Source organism: Ambystoma mexicanum, chromosome 2q (assembly GCF_040938575.1).
Source record: "Ambystoma mexicanum isolate Mex_15411 chromosome 2q, UKY_AmexF1_1, whole genome shotgun sequence".
Lineage (NCBI taxonomy): Eukaryota > Metazoa > Chordata > Amphibia > Caudata > Ambystomatidae > Ambystoma > Ambystoma mexicanum.
Window position 1 is genome coordinate 339,542,524 of NC_090924.1, and position 16,859 is coordinate 339,559,382.

The window sequence follows — 16,859 nt, forward strand, 5'->3', positions numbered from 1 at the left end:
AGCATCTCAATGACCCAACAAACTACCTGATAAGAGAAATTGACAGCTAATAAACCCGAATGTAAACTAGAAAGACAAACAGAATTAAAAGAGTAAAGTAGATCAAAACAGTGAAGTGGATAATATGAATAAAGCATAGAGAAAAGTAGATCAAAACAGTGAAATGGACAACATGAATAAATCATAGGAAAGTAAGAAGATCTAAACTGCTGAAATGGACATAATGCTTGAGGTGGGAACGAAGTGAATGGCGTGAATGAAATAGCTAGAATGGATGAAGCATGTTGAACAGATGAATGCACTGAGTGGAAGAGTGCATGAATGGAAGAACAGATTACAAGATAGATCGAATAAGTATGTAGATCGGACGAGTGTATAGAATAGATGAACATGTTAAGTGGATGAGTGTGTAGAGTGATTGGGTGTGTAAAGCGGACGAGCGTGTAGAGCTGACGAGTGCGTAAATCCCCCTCGCACCCTAAGATCAAGCTCAGCCGGCCTCCTAGTAATACCTAAGACAAACTCAGTCAGGCTAGGCGGATCATCATTCTTAGCCCTGGCCCCCACCCTGTGGATATCGCTCCCACCCCACATCCGCCTAACTGAGGATTTAACGTCTTTTCGCAAACTACTGAAAACCTGGCTCTTCCCCTAAAACCAACCGGTACCAAACTAACAGCATCTCAATGACCCAACAAACTACCTGATAAGAGAAATTGACAGCTAATAAACCCGAATGTAAACTAGAAAGACAAACAGAATTAAACGAGTAAAGTAGATCAAAACAGTGAAGTGGATAATATGAATAAAGCATAGAGAAAAGTAGATCAAAACAGTGAAATGGACAACATGAATAAATCATAGGAAAGTAAGAAGATCTAAACTGCTGAAATGGACATAATGCTTGAGGTGGGAACGAAGTGAATGGCGTGAATGAAATAGCTAGAATGGATGAAGCATGTTGAACAGATGAATGCACTGAGTGGAAGAGTGCATGAATGGAAGAACAGATTACAAGATAGATCGAATAAGTATGTAGATCGGACGAGTGTATAGAATAGATGAACATGTTAAGTGGATGAGTGTGTAGAGTGATTGGGTGTGTAAAGCGGACGAGCGTGTAGAGCTGACGAGTGCGTAAATCCCCCTCGCACCCTAAGATCAAGCTCAGCCGGCCTCCTAGTAATACCTAAGACAAACTCAGTCATGCTAGGCGGATCATCATTCTTAGCCCTAGCCCCCACCCTGTGGATATCGCTCCCACCCCACATCCGCCTAACCGAGGATTTAACGTCTTTTCGCAAACTACTGAAAACATGGCTCTTCCTCTAAAACCAACCGGTACCAAACTAACAGCATCTCAATGACCCAACAAACTACCTGATAAGAGAAATTGACAGCTAATAAACCCGAATGTAAACTAGAAAGACAAACAGAATTAAACGAGTAAAGTAGATCAAAACAGTGAAGTGGATAATATGAATAAAGCATAGAGAAAAGTAGATCAAAACAGTGAAATGGACAACATGAATAAATCATAGGAAAGTAAGAAGATCTAAACTGCTGAAATGGACATAATGCTTGAGGTGGGAACGAAGTGAATGGCGTGAATGAAATAGCTAGAATGGATGAAGCATGTTGAACAGATGAATGCACTGAGTGGAAGAGTGCATGAATGGAAGAACAGATTACAAGATAGATCGAATAAGTATGTAGATCGGACGAGTGTATAGAATAGATGAACATGTTAAGTGGATGAGTGTGTAGAGTGATTGGGTGTGTAAAGCGGACGAGCGTGTAGAGCTGAAGAGTGCGTAAATACAGAGAAGCGAGATCGAATAAGTATGTAGATCGAACAAGTGTATAGAATAGATGAACATGTTAAGCGGATGAGTGTGTAGAGTGATTGGGTGTGTAAAGCGGACGAGCGTGTAGAGCTGACGAGTGCGTAAATACAGAGAAGCGAATAGAACGCAAGAGTGCGTAGAACTGTTACGTCTCCCGTTGCTCGCCCCATTAAGAATCACACAACCACAAGCCCCACACCACACCTAACAACAAGAGCAGTCCCTGCACATAGAAAGAACCAGCAGTTTGCCTGGCGTAGGAGGACACCAGCCTGTATCCCCGGCGTCTACCGTCCTTTGTTTCGCTGGCAGTTACCATGGAGGCGCGCTCACGGCTGGTCACGCCCACGAAGACTCCCACGGCAATGAACATCCAGCGTTCCGTGACCACGTGATCATGTCACGTCTCACACGTCCGTGAGACACATCACGTGGTTACTTAATCAGTTTAAAAGCATCTTGGCAACGTGGGTACAGCGCTTCACAGCTGATCTCTTGAGGATTGTGTAGCACCTTGGTTTACCTGTTTTTGATCACGGATTTTGCGACCTCGGACTGTTCTTTGGATTTGTCTTGCCTGCCCCTCGGATTTCTGTTACTTGGATTCCACCTTGTTTTCCCCGGCACCCTGACATTGGAACTCTCTTGGACTGCCTTTGGATTATCCTCTCTGAATCTAGAATCTTGGAACTTGGTTTTTGAACTTCCTGCCTTACTGGTCCATCTACATCAGACCCAGGTGTGTCCCACCTTCGAGCCGTGCAGAACGCTTCTTTCACCACTACCAACAATCTGTGGCTCTTACCACATTTAGGACACCACTTGCAACACTCCTGGGTAAGCCTTGTTAATACTGATTGTTACCCGTTACCTGTATCAATTGCATTGCTCCTGTTTAACCATTAATTATTGCCTTGCAGCGGTCAGGGGTCCTTCCGGCGTTCCTGCTACCTGATTGACGGCTCAACACACCTGTGGCCTCAAAGATTGCACAGACAGTGTATCCTTTCTGTCTGTGCGGTACTTGGGGACGGAGGTTCAATAATCTGCACGACCATCAAGATCAGAACAGACTGTGAAGCCTTCCTGGTCGTCCAGAGTATGGATACCTCCTCCGGGGACCCTGTGGCCGCTCTAATGCAAGCGGTTGCGGCCCTTAGGACCGACATGGCCGCAGCCACAACGGCTATCCACCATAGACTCGATGCCCTACAAAGCACACGTGCTCCCTTGCCTGCAGATGCCGAGTTTGGCGACCCCACCCCCCCAGATCCATCTGCACCTCCGTCCACAGCATCCACAGTCCCCACTCCAGTGGTCCTTCCAACCTCCTTTCCTCTTGCTGCCCCCGAACGTTATCAGGGGCATCCCAGGAAATATCGTACCTTTCTCAACCAGTGCAAACTTCACTTCTTGTGTAGACCTCAGCTTTTTCCTGACTCTGTTATCAAAGCAGCTTTCCTTCTTTCTCACCTGTCAGGTGTAGCGGCCATTTGGGCGAACCCGTTATTAGAGAGTGATCACCCTGCTCTATACAATTTCGATCTACTGGTGACAGAAATGGCAAAGGTTTTTGATACCAGGTATAAGGCACAATCCCGAGACCTGGAATTGCTTGATCTTACACAGGGTAAACAAACTCTGATTGATTACATCACCCGTTTCAATCAATTGGCTGCAGAGACCTCGTGGCCTGAAGAAAAGAAAGCCATAGTGTTCTACCACGGTCTCTGTAGCCACATGAAAGACGCTCTTTCTGTAGTGCCGGCTCTTCCCTCAGTCTTCCCTGAGTTAGTGGATCTGGCCCTACAGGTGGACGCTCGCAGGTCTGAGAGGAAAGCAGAGATGGTTTTTTCCAATCAGACTCTCCCAGCCCCATCCGTCTCTGTTCCAGAACCCATGCAAATCGGTGGGATCCGGAGTCCCATCACTCAGGCCGAACGGGAACGTCGGAGAACCGACAACGCCTGTTTCTACTGTGGTACTTTAGGGCACTATGTTAAAGAATGTCCTCGCCGCCCAAAAAATAAAACTTCGGGTTTTCAGAAGGCTCGCCCCTAGGCATGGGGGTACGGGCGAGTCCTTCTCTGACCCCCAATGAACCTGTATTCGGTCCCATCAGACCGATTATGGTCCAGGCCCAGCTGAAGCCAGCCGGAGATTTGGTACACTCAGTACAGATTGTGATTGACTCCGGGGCCACTGGCTGCTTTATTGATATTTCACTGGCTTATGACCTTAATCTACCCTTGATCAAGAAAAAGTATCCAGAGCCGGTACAAGCGGTCGGTGGTACCTCACTTGTCTCTGGTCCCATTGAGTATCAGACCGCTCCCATGTTAGTGCTGATTCAGGGCACGCACCAAGAGACGTTAGCGTTCAACCTCATTTCCACGCCACAATTCGGTATCATTTTAGGCATTCCATGGCTTAAACAACACAATCCCTTGAATAATTGGGGCAGTGGACAGGTCACATTTGAATCTGAAGTTTGCCAACACTTCTGTATGATCGAGTCCGCTACGATTTCATCCCTGACCACTGTCCTTGGGGCTATGGCCTCCGCCAGCCTTGAGGAGACAGATCTATCTATGAACGTCCCACACACTGTGGGGGCCATTACAGCTGGGATTCCCACTGTCTATCATGAATTCCAAGAGGTCTTTGACAAAGTCACGGCAGAAGGCCTACCACCACATCGACCCTATGATTGCCCCATTGATTTGGTTCCTAGGGCAACTATACCAAAGGGCAGAATATACTCCTTATCTCCATCGGAAGAGTTAGTACTCAAGGAATACATCCAACAAGCCCTACGCTTAGGTCACATACGACCCTCTAGCTCCCCAGCTGCTAGTCCGATCTTTTTTGTGCCCAAGAAAGAGGGTGTCTTACGTCCCTGTGTTGATTACAGACGATTGAACGCCGTTACCATCAAGAATCGGTATCCCTTACCCCTCATCTCCACACTATTAGACCGATTGACCAAGGCATCCATCTTTACTAAGTTGGACCTTCGGGGGGCGTACAACTTGGTTCGTATGCATAGCGGAGACGAGTGAAAGACGGCATTTTGTACTCGACAAGGGCTGTTCGAGTATACTGTAATGCCTTTCGGTCTCTGCAATGCCCCCGCTATGTTTCAGCGTTTTGTTAACGAGGTGTTCTCTGACGTCTTAGATGTTTTTGTTGTGGCCTGCCTAGACGATTTATTGATATTTTCGTCCTCACTGGAGGAACACATAGGCCATGTCACAGAAGTCCTGACTCGGCTAAAAAGACATTCCTTGTACGCCAAACCCGAGAAATGTGTATTTCATACTAGGGAAGTAGAGTTCCTAGGCTTTCTTATTACACCTGGAGGTCTATCCATGAACATGTCCAAAGTCTGTGCCATCATCGACTGGCCCGCTCCAACCTGTCTCAAACAGCTTCAGTCATTTTTGGGCTTTGCCAACTTTTATCGGCGTTTCATTGCCGGTTTTTCATCCATTGTTTCACCACTGACTGCCTTGACCAGTCCTCGGGTCCCGTTTTGTTGGACCTCAGAACATCAGCGTTCTTTTGAGACACTCAAAGCTAGATTCACCACAGCTCCTGTACTACAGCATCCCGACCCCGAACTCCCGTTTGTTGTGGAGGCCGATGCCTCTTCCTTTGCATTAGGCGCAGTGCTCTCCCAACCCTGTCCCTCCACGGGTCAGTTGCATCCCGTAGCATTCCACTCAAGGAAATTTACACCTTCCGAGTCCCACTACACAGTTACCGAGAAGGAGTTGCTGGCCATTAAGGATGCATTATTGACCTGGCGACATCATCTCATTGGGGCCAAACATCAAACCGTGGTTTACACAGATCACAAAAACCTGCAGGACCTGGCCTCCCTTAAATGTTTGAACAGCAGACAAGTGCGTTGGCACCTGTTTTTTGCCGCCTATGACTTTGTGGTAAAACATAGACCAGGACTTTCACATGGTAAGGCCGATGCTTTATCTCGCTCGCCCGGAGGGGATTCTTTGCCCTATACCCAGATACTCTTCTGAACGAAGGACATGTCATATGCATTTGCACTTCTCCTCCCTCCATGCTAACTCTCATCCGACGGTGGGTTTCACATAATCCACAAGTACTAACAGAATGGGATTTGGTACTTCAGGAAGGGTTGCCCTTCATACAGGATAAGTTATTCCTCCCCACTAGCGATGTACGTAACCAGGCACTTGCTTGGTCTCACGATGCGGCCATCAATGGACACCCTGGACAGCATCGCACTTTGGAGTTACTAAAGCGATGGTGTTGGTGGCCATCTATGAGACGTGACGTGCAACATTACGTAAACACTTGCTCCATCTGTGCACAGTGCAAGACACGCAGGGGTCGTCCCGTGGGTCTCCTTCAGCCCCTACCTATTCCTCCCAGACCATGGCATACGGTCTCTATGGACCTCATTACAGATTTGCCTCGCAGACAAGGGTACGACTCCATCTGGGTGGTAGTCGATTCCTATACTAAGATGGCCCGTTTCATTCCTTGCCACGGGATTCCCTCAGCCCCTGTACTGGCCCAACTATTCTTCAAGTCTATCTTCTGTCTCTTTGGTCTTCCACAAGTCATTGTATCCGATCGCGGTACACAGTTCACATCCCGTTTTTGGCAGGCCCTTACCAAGATCCTTGGCATTGATGCACGCTTCTCCTCAGCCTACCACCCGGAGAGCGATGGCCAGACCGAGAGGGTAAATCAGGCTCTCGAACAGTACCTGCGATGCTTGACCCTTCAGTACCAGGATACATGGTTGAACCTACTCCATTTGGCCGAATTCGCATACAACAATGCCTGGCATTCGTCCACCGGGTTCTCCCCCTTCTATGCGCTCTATGGGCAGCATTCTCGCTCTCTTCCTCTTCCCGATTTTTCTTCCTCCTCCACTCCCGCCGCCAATCTCTGTGCTCGGGATCTGCAATCTATCCATGCCCAGACATTGGTTCATTTGCGGGAAGCCCAAGCCTCTATGAAAACCAAGGCCGACAAGAAATGAGTGGCGGCTCCTGTTTATCAGGTTGGGGACCGTGTTTGGCTGTCAACTCGTCATTTGCGGATTCCTGGTTGCCGGAAACTGTTGCCCCGGTTTGTCGGTCCCTACAAGATTTCACATGTTCTGAACCCAGTAGCCTTACGACTCTCTATTCCCTCTTCCTGGCATATCCACCCGGTGTTCCACACTTCCCTACTCAAGCCCTGTCTTTCTGCCACCCGGATGGTCCGATCTCCTGCCCCTGTTTCTGTGTCCTCCCCGGATACGTATGAGATCAGGGCTATTCTGGGTTCTCGTCTCTGCAGGGGTCGCCTCCAGTATCTGGTTGACTGGTTGGGGTATGGCCCTGAAGAACGCTCCTGGGTTCCCTCCCGGGACGTCCATGCCCCACGTCTGGTTGCTCGCTTTCATCGAGATAACCTGTCCAGCCCACGGGGTCGTGGGCCTTTGGGGGGGGCTCTGTTACGTCTCCCGTTGCTCGCCCCATTAAGAATCACACAACCACAAGCCCCACACCACACCTAACCACAAGAGCAGTCCCTGCACATAGAAAGAACCAGCAGTTTGCCTGGCGTAGGAGGACACCAGCCTGTAGCCACGGCATCTACAGTCCTTTGTTTCGCTGGCAGTTACCATGGAGGCGCGCTCACGGCTGGTCACGCCCACGAAGACTCGCACGGCAACGAACATCCAGCGTTCCGTGACCACGTGATCACGTCACGTCTCACACGTCCGTGAGACACATCACGTCGTTACTTAATCAGTTTAAAAGCATCTTGGCAACGTGGGTACAGCGCTTCACAGCTGACCTCTTGAGGATTGTGTAGCGCCTTGGTTTACCTGTTTTTGATCATGGATTTTGCGACCTCGGACTGTTCTTTGGATTTGTCTTGCCTGCCCCTCGGATTTCTGTTACTTGGATTCCACCTTGTTTTCCCCGGCACCCTGACATTGGAACTCTCTTGGACTGCCTTTGGATTATCCTCTCTGAATCTAGAATCTTGGAACTTGGTTTTTGAACTTCCTGCCTTACTGGTCCATCTACATCAGACCCAGGTGTGTCCCACCTTCGAGCCGTGCAGAACGCTTCTTTCACCACTACCAACAATCTGTGGCTCTTACCACATTTAGGACACCACTTGCAACACTCCTGGGTAAGCCTTGTTAATACTGATTGTTACCCGTTACCCGTATCAATTGCATTGCTCCTGTTTAACCATTAATTATTGCCTTGCAGTGGTCAGGGGTCCTTCCGGCGTTCCTGCTACCTGATTGACGGCTCAACACACCTGTGGCCTCAAAGATTGCACAGACAGTGTATCCTTTCTGTCTGTGCGGTACTTGGGGACGGAGGTTCAATAATCTGCACGACCATCAACAAACAGACCTGATGAGTGCGTAGAACTGATGATTATACAGAACGGATGAACGTGTAGAGCGGATGAGCGTGTAGAGCGGATGAGGGCGCAGAGCGGACGAACGCACAGAGCGGACGAGCGCACAGAGCGGACGAGCGCACAGAGCGGATGAGTGTGCAGAGCGGATGAGTGCTTAGAGAACGGAGGAGTGTAGATAACGGATGAGTGTAGGGAGCTGATGACTGTAGAGAGCAGATGAGTGTAGAGAGCAGATGAGTGTAGAGAGCAGATGAATACATTGAACAGGATTGCTGCGTATTAGGGAATGACGTTTTTGGGCTGATGAGTGCATATTGCGGATGAGTGTGGGGAGCGGATGAGTGCCGGGAGCAGACGTGTTGACTACGTGGAAAGCACGAGTGCATAGAGCGGTTGAGTGCTTAGAGCGGATGATTATGGAGAGCAGATGAGCGCGGAGAGCGGATGAGCGCGGCGAGCGGATGAGCAAGGCGAGCGGATGAGCAAGGCGAGCGGATGAGCAAGGCGAGCGGATGAGCAAGGCGAGCGGATGAGCGAGGCGAGCGGATGAGTGAGGCGAGCGGATGAGTTGAATGCGTGGAAAACACGAGTGCATAGAGCGGATGAATACATAGCGTGGAAGAGTGTGGAGAGCAGATGAGTGTGGAGAGCAGATGAGTGTGGAGAGCGGATGAGTGTGGAGAGCGGATGAGTGCGGACAACGGATGAGTGCAGGGGGCGGATGAGTGCAGGGAACGGATGAATGTAAAGAGAGGGTATGTATGTAGAGAGGGTATGTATGTAGAGAGCGGATGAGTGTGGCGAGCGGATGAGTGTTGCGAGCGGATGAGTGTGGCGAGCGGGGGACTGGTGAGTGCGGAGAGCGAGTGAGTGCGGGGAGATGGTGACTGCGTAGGGTGGGTGAATGCGTAGAACAGATAAAGGTGTAGTGTTTCCGAGGACATAAGGCAGACAACAACCTAAGAGGGATGAGTTACATAGACCGTATGAGTGCGTAGAATGGATAAGTATGAAAAACAGATGAGTACGGAATGCATGCAGAGCTGATGAATGCATAGAACGGATGAGTGCGGGAACGGATGGATAAGCAGAGCGAGATTGATAAGCTGGGCGGAAGAATGTAGAGTGTAGGTCTGCATAGAACAGACTACTGGGTAGAGCCGACAAACATATAGAGCAGACGAGTGCATATGAGCAAACGAGTGCATACGAAAAGATGGGTTTGTAGAGGGGACGAGCGCCTAGTAGGGACGAGCACCTAGAAGGGACTAGCGCCTAGAGGAGACTAGCGCCTAGAGGGGACGAGTGCGCGGTGGGGACGAGTGCGCGGTGGTGACAAGAGTGCGTGTGGCGGAATGGAGCGTGTGTAGCGGCAAGGAGTGCATGCGTGGGGCAGACAGGAGTGCATGCATGGGGAAGACAGGTGAGCATGCGTGGGGCACACTGGAGCGCGAGGGGTGGACTAGAGCATGCGAGGCGGACTGGAGTGCGTGAGTGTGTCGAGCAGACCGGAGTGTGTAGGGCAAACGGGGACGCATGAAAAGAATAAAAGTGCATAGAACGGACTTGATTGCATAGAATTGCATGACGTACATAGTATAGCTTGGAATGCAGGGAACATTTGGAAGAGCATTATATCCCATCATACCATACCCCACGCTTACTCTCTTCTTTACACCACCGCTCAACTAGAACACAGAGATACTATGACACCATTCGGTATAACTGTTCTCATATCAACATCTCCCACTCACTCCCCATCACTCTAAGTAAACACTGCTGGTTACACACCCCCCGGCCAGGCGTTCTCCTCATGCCTAACGCAGCCACCCTCGCCCTGGATAAATCCTACCAGAATGAACACATACTCCTGATCTCTCAACCACCACACCTACCGCTAAGAAGCAGCTATTACACGAATACCGCACCAGGTGCACACATATCCGGTGTGCACACGCACCTTTGACTCTCTCTACTGACCCGAACTTCGGTTCCCAAGGGCGTTCAACCTACCAGCACCTTCAGACCATACCAATGGTATATAAGGTGCTATATAAATGGAAAATAAAATAACATAACATAACATTATCCAAGGCTCCCATCGGTTTCCAAGGAGGTTTCACCGGACAATTGCAAAGTCAATGTCCAGCCGAACCACAATAGAGGCATAAATGCTGCTGTCTTCTTTTCACTCTTTCTTCTTTTGAAATGGGGCCCCCGAAAACCCCCCAACTGCATAGGCTCAGGATGGCTCTCAGATGCCTGGCGTCTCCCATTATCCTTCGGACAGACATAGTATGACCTATTCTCTAATCGGGAATGATCTACTCGACAGTCTTGCAAGCGATGATCCAAATGGATTGTGAGATCAATGAATTCCGCACAACTTGCGGGAGGATTCACAACCTGAGCCAAAATGTCTTTTAGTTCCCCCCGCAAACCCTGATAAAAGAGCGTTGTTCTCTTTTCTTCTGGCCAGTTAGTTTCTGCTACCAACCGATTGAAGGAAGCTACATAAGCCAGCAAATCTTGACTGCCTTGTCGTGGGGAGAGTAATTCATTGTCCAAGGCCTGCCCCTGGGTATGACGGGCAAAGAATTTCTCGAGTTCCTGCTGAAACCCAGGAAAATTTCTTAACAGAGGATCATCCCTGTTCACAAAAGGAATGGACCAATCTGCAGCATGACCCACCTAAATAGGATAATACAAATGCCACTTTAGACTGGTCTGATGGGAAAACCCCTGGTTTGCACAGAAAATGCAAATGACACTGATTCATGAACACTGCGAAACGCTTAGGATCCCCCAGAAACCGTTCTGGGGGTGCCAAATGGAATATTTCCTGGTATGACTACCTGAACTGGGGGTACTGGTGGAGAAACTTGCACTGGAGGAAGACCACTGGGAAGTGAGGCCTGTCCTGCCTGTGTTTGTAGTAATTGACGGCCTAACTCCTCAGTGCGATCTCTATTAACTACCAACCCTCGACTCAAAGAATTGGTTTCTGAACGTGCTGCATGGACTTCAGCACGTAGTTCCCCTAATAACTGGGACAAATTATCTGTATCGGTGGTCTCCAGTACGCTTGAGCAGAGAATTTTAAGTAAATGGCTTTGCGTTCTGTTAACGCTTACCTTGTCCCTGCAGGAGCGTAATTGATCTGGGACCCTGGTTATCTGCCAATACTGGTTAAAACAGGATTTTCCCCTGTGTCAAAAAAGAGAGAAAATATGGGGAATATTGGAATCAATATTATGTGGTCAAGGTACTAAGGCTCACCCCTTATTTCCCACTGTGCTTTTTTTCCTCCAATGTTCTATGTACCGTGTTCATAATCTTGGTGAAGCACTGAGGCGCCAAAGCCAGCCCGAACGGGAGACAGGTGAATTCCCATCTCTAACCACGCCAGAGCAACTGCAGGAAACAGCGGAACTGCTGGGCGAGGGGCATCGTGAGGTAGGCATCCTTCAGGTCGATCTTTGCCGGACAATCTCCCTTCTGGAGGATATCCTACAGTAGATGGATGCCCTCAATCTTGAAGTGGTGATATACTAGAAAGGAATTGAGGTCCCTCAAATTGATCCCCGGCGTAGCTTGGCTTTGCACTTGACCAAAAACATGTTGCTCACAAATCAGCTTGGTCTGGCCTCTGCTGGCACGAGCGCCCCTTTGCAGTGTAGTTAGTTGCGCAATTTCTTCTCCTAACAGGCACTCGTCTTCTGCTGCAAACCGGGCAAACTCGCTTGCGTGGGTTGCTAAAAAAACTCTAAGTAAAAACCTTGCACTGCCTGCAGCACCAATGCATCCTAGGTAATCTCTGCACATTTGCCTGCATACTGCGCTAGTCTGCCCCCTACTGGTGGGGAATTTGCGCTAATGATGTTGCTGCGCTGCACATGTTGCTGTCTCACCTGAATTGACGGGTTGCTACATCCCGCCGTGCCTCCTTCCCCCTGCACCCCATGGATGGGAGGAAGGAGTTCAGCTTCCGCTCATCCTAGTCTCGCTAGCTTCTACCGGAAGGCCAGAGGAATGGCTGGCAGAGCGGCCCCTGCCTCTGCCAGCCTTGCCGAAAACTCCAATTCCGAAAACTCTCTTGAGGAAGGACTGAGCTTTAATCGAGGGCAGCATTGGCGAATTTAATCATGCCCTTGATGGAGTAGCCAAACAGCTTCACCTTTGCGTCTCCTGCTGCTTCAGAGGCAGTGAGTTCCCCCAGTTTAGAATCTATCTTCACCAGGATTGACCTCCTATGTTCAGCGGCCAGGGCACAGTTTGCATTCCGGAAGAGGCAACTCGCCCTTTGGGCCAGCCTGCTAGTACCTCGGTTGGGGGCTTGCTGCTGCTGCTTGGCTTCCTCTGCCATTTGCTACACCTTGGCTAGGGGTCCCACCAAGTCTAACACCTTATCCTAAGCAGCCCATAAACAAGAGCATGCGCTCGTCGAACTCTGGTGTCTCTGCCACTTTATTCGCCAGATGAGGTCGGTTGCACTTGGCCCTGAGGTTGTTGCAGGCCTCCTTTGCTAGGGGCATCCAGAGCCGCTTCACCAGATAGGCTGCTCTCCTCTCTGGCGGCTCCCACTCCGCAGACCTGGGGTGGATAAGGCTCTCTGGGTTGAACAGGCTGCCATCTTCCCCTGCCCGCTTACTTTTCTTTCAGGCTTTACCCAGCCTCCCCGCGTCAGAGTATTGATCTTCCCTCTCATCCGGGCTCTCTTCAGAGGGGTCTCTGCTCAACTGTCATCTATGCTGTCTAAGAGGGAGATATCCTCTCCTCTACCTCAGCCACGGCCGTCCCGTGTGCGCTTGCAGTGCTTCTGAAGCGGGAAGGCCAGGAGGCGGGTGTTATGTCCCAGCCCTCGGCGTGCGCGCGCAGTAAGCTAGGCCGCACGGCCTGTGGCGCAGCGCCAGCGGGAGCTCCAATAACTCGCACGCACACACGGGTGGATGGTTTGCCCCGGAACTGCCTCCCAAGCGCGGGGGCGGGGCTTTTATTCAGCACGCCCTGCGTCACCGCATAGCGGGACGCAGGGCGGAACATAACATTCCTCCTTTATTATAAAACAAACAAACATAACACTAACTTGCATCAACTGTGAGTGCAAACATCTGCTCACGCTCTTAAGCAATGATCGTCCGGCCATAGGGTCCGTGGTCCAGGCACTTCACACTACCACACATAGTCATTTAGCTTGGCCGGCGGTCTCGTCGCCGCTCTCAGACCATACCGCCCTTCTCGGGGCCTGCACCCCCCCGGCTCCTGATCTGGCTCACCTTCACTGGTCATGTCCTCGAGGCCGGGGGCCTCCAGCGGTTCCCAGGTTCCATCCGCCGCTCTTGTCTCATCCGGGATGGACCTAGGCTCGTCTTCGCTGGGCTGAGCGTCCTCCTCTTCCAGATGGCACTCACTGTCAGTTCACAGGTTGCGAGGCACCGCCTTGAACCATGATGAGTTCCTCGTTACTCGACGGTGTCCTCGGGTCACAGTCACCATGGTTCCGTGCCGATCGCTGACGGTCCATGGCAGTTCCTCGTATCTGGTGTCGAGTTTTGATTTGGTGGGGTTTCGTAGCATGACGACTTGGTCCCCCACTTGGTGATCAGACTGCCTCGCTCTTCTCTTGCCGCTCATGTGGGCATTGGCACTCCTTCTCCTCATTTCCGTGCGCTCTTCATTGACCTCATCCGGGGTCCTGCTTGGGTGGTGCGGAATCGAGGATCGGATGACGGTGCCGAACATGAGATCCACCGGCGGTATGCCGGTTGTGCTGTGGGGGGTAACCCGATAGTTCCTGAGGAATCGGTAGAGGTCGATCTTCCATGGGCTGGCGTACGCCTTGGATACCCTTAGCACCTTGTTAATGGTTCTCATGAAGCGTTCGGCGTCCCCGTTGGCCTGGGGCCACCTCGGCATGATGTGGTGATACTTTATGTTGAGGTCCTGCAGATAGTTCTTTAATTCCTCCCCGGTAAACGGTGGCCCATTGTCACTTTTGATGGAGCTTGGTAGTCCGTGAGTTGCGAACATTTTTTCTATGGCTGGAATGACCACTTCCGCTGCTGTGGATTCGACTATTTCAACCTCCGGATATCGGGAGTGGTCGTCAACAGCTACCAAGAGGTGGAGGCCTTCCCGTAGCTTGTAGAAGTCAATGCTGATGGCCTCCCACCGAGAGCGGCCGCGTGCCGCCGATAGAATTGGTTCTGGTTCTGGCGGGGCTCCTGTTATCTGACAGGCTAGGCACGTGCTGATGAGCGTCTCGACCCTTTCCTCGATCTGGGGAAACCATACCCTGTGCCGTATGTGGGCCTTCGTCCTTGCCAGCCCTTGGTGTCCTTCATGCGCTAGGGCCACTATCCTGTCTTGCATTCTGAGAGGGATTGTTATGCGGTTACCTCTTAGTATCACTCCGCCTTCTGTGATTGACAAGTCTTGCCGGACGGTGAACATGCCGGACAGAAACCCTTTTGCTTCCGCTGTTCTGTTGTGTGTGTGTCTCATGAAGGTTTTCCAGTCCCCTGAGATTATGGCATCTTTCACTAGATTGCAGCAGGGATCCTTGTTGGTTTCTGCCTCGATGTCTTCGATGCTCACCGCTTTTGGTCTCATTGCACAAACCACTTGGCATACATGTTCCTCTGTCTCTTCGGCCACTTGGATCTCGTGTTGGGTTGCCGCTCGCGGGTGCCTGGAAAGGATATCCGCAGGGTTTCCACTGCCTGGTTGGTAGATGAGATCAAAGTCGTATTGCTGGAGATGTAGTAGCCATTTGGTGATCCGTGCCGGAGGGTGTGACGACGTTCCCATGAAGATGGGTAGTAGGGGTTTGTGGTCGGTGACTGCTGTGAACCGCCGCCCATATAGGTACAGATGAAAGTGCCTGCACCCCCACAGCACTGCGATGGCCTCTTTCTCGATGTGGGAGTACCTCTGTTCGGTTTCCGTGAGGGCTCTCGAGGCGTATGCTATCGCCCTTTTCTCCCCTTCTCTCGTCACCTGCATCAGGATGGCACCGAGCCCAACGGGGCTTGCATCCACGAATAGTTCTGTGGGCAGCTCGGTGTTGTAATACGCCATCTTGGTGTCGACGGACAGGGACTCTTTAATACTTTCAAACGAGTCTTGGCACTTCTGCCCCCAGTCCCACTTGGTGTTTGCTTTCGTCAGCTCCCGTAGTGGCTCAGATAGGGTGGCCAGGTTTCGAATGAACCTCCCGCAGTAGGTTGCCATACCTAGGAAACTGCGTACTTCTGTAGGGGTCATCGGTGGGCTTGCCGCCTGGATGTCTGCGCCCTTCTGGGGATCAGGGGAGATGCCCGTGCTGCCAAACTTGTAACCAAAGAAAGTGATTTCCGATCTGAGGAACTCGCATTTCTCCCTGTGTATGGTCAGTCCAGCCTCTTGTAGTCTGCCCAGTAGGGTATGAAGCCTCTTGAGGTGCTCCTTCTTGTCGGGGGCGTGAATCAGAATGTCGTCGCTCACGTTGAGGACCCCAGGGATGCCCCTGATGACCTCCTGGATAGTTTTCTGGAATACTTCAGCCGCAGACGAGATCCCGAAGCTCAGGCGTTTGTATCTCCTTAGCCCCAGATGTGTCGAGAATGTTGTAATGTAGCGCGAGTCTCTGTGGAGTTTTGACCTTTCAAGTCAACTTTCGAGAAAACACAAGACCCTGTGAGGTCCGCCACGATTTCGTCGATCGTTGGGGTGATGTGGCGTTCTCGTTTGATGGCAGTGTTAGGTAGACGCATATCAATGCAAATCCGGACCTTTCCAGGATGTTTAGGCTTTCGCGTGACATCCATCGGGGAGACCCATGGTGTGGGCCCAGTAACCGCCTCTATGATGCCAGCTTCCTCCAGAGCCTTGAGTTCCTGCTCCACTTGTTCTCTCATGTGGAAAGGTGTCCTCCGATGCCGTACGGCCTTCGGCTGTACTGTCTCGTCGATGTGCAGCCGGATGGTTTTGCCCTTCAAGCAGCCTATTCCATCTTGCAGCTTGGGGTATTGACTTAGCATTTTCTCCACCTCTTCGGCCTCATCAATGTGGCAGATGAATTTGACCACTCCCAGATCTTCTGCAGCGTCTCCACTCAGGAGGCTTTCGATTCCTGCCTTTACGACATATACTTTCGACCACAGTCTGTTTTCGCCATGCTCCAGCGTGGTGCGGAACCTGCCCATGACTGGTAGGGGCTTCCGGCTGCCGTAGGCATACAACAGCGTATCTGTGCTTTTCAGGACTGGTTGAGGCTTCAGAGTCTGAAATATGCTTGTGGGCATCACGTTCATCGAAGCGCCGGTGTCAATGGTCATGAGAATGCGCTGGTCTTGGACAGTGACCATGCACTTGCGCCTTCGGACAGATTTTCTTTGTGTTTCTTGGCTTTGGCTTAATGCGGACACGAGGTATATCTTTCTTCCTTTCTTCTCATTGTCCTTGCCGGGATCTTGCTGCCCTGTCGAGATGTCATCCCCTTCTTCCTCCGTGGAAGAGTTGGCCACTGCGACCCTCCTTGCACTGGCCTGCTTCTTTTTCTTGGTCGCGTTTTTGTCTGAAATGTTCTGTGGGGGCTGC